The following is an 833-nucleotide window of genomic DNA, read 5'->3' on the forward strand; positions in this document are numbered from 1 at the left end:
TCAAGCGATTCTCCTGCCTCAGCCTCCTGAGTAGCTGGGACTACAGGCGCACACCACCATGCCTGGCTAATTTTTGTATTTTTAGTAGAGAACAGGGTTCCACCATATTTGCCAGGATGGTCTTGATCTCCTGACCTCGTGATCCACCCACCTCAGCCTCCCAAAATGCTGGGATTACAGGTGTGAGCCACCGTGCCCGGCCAGATTTACCTTTTAAAAAATGTTTGAAAACTAAAAAGCAATGACAGGGCCAGACATGATGACCCAAGCCTGTAATCTTAGCACTTGGGGAGGCTGGGACGGGAGGATTCTTGAGCCCAAGAGTTGGAGACCAGCCTAAGCAACGTAATGAGACCCTGTCTCTACAAAAAATACTAAAATTAGCTGGGTGCATGATGGCGTGTGCCAGTGGTCCCAGCTGCTTGGTAGGCTGAGGTAGAAGGATGGATTGAGCCCAGGAAGTTGAGGCTGCAGTGAGCTATGATTGTGCCGTTGCACCCCAGTCTGGGCCACAGAGCGAGATGCCATCTCAAAAAAGAAAAAAAGGGCCGGGCACGGTGGCTCATGACTGTAATCCCAGCAGTTTATGAGACCAAGGTGGGTGGATCATAAAGTCAAGAGATTGAGATCATCCTGGCCAATATGGTAAAGCCCTGTCTCTACTAAACATACCAAAAGTAGCTGGGCATGGTGGCACACGTCTATAGTCCCAGCTACTTGTGAGGCTGAGGCAGGAAAATCACTTGAACCCCAGAGGCGGAGGTTGCAGTGAGCCGAGATCGCGCCACTGCTCTCCAGCCTGGGGACAGAGCTAGACTCCGTATCCAAAAAAA

This window comes from Mandrillus leucophaeus, unplaced genomic scaffold, assembly GCF_000951045.1.
Source record: "Mandrillus leucophaeus isolate KB7577 unplaced genomic scaffold, Mleu.le_1.0 Scaffold29, whole genome shotgun sequence".
Classification (NCBI taxonomy): Eukaryota; Metazoa; Chordata; class Mammalia; order Primates; family Cercopithecidae; genus Mandrillus; species Mandrillus leucophaeus.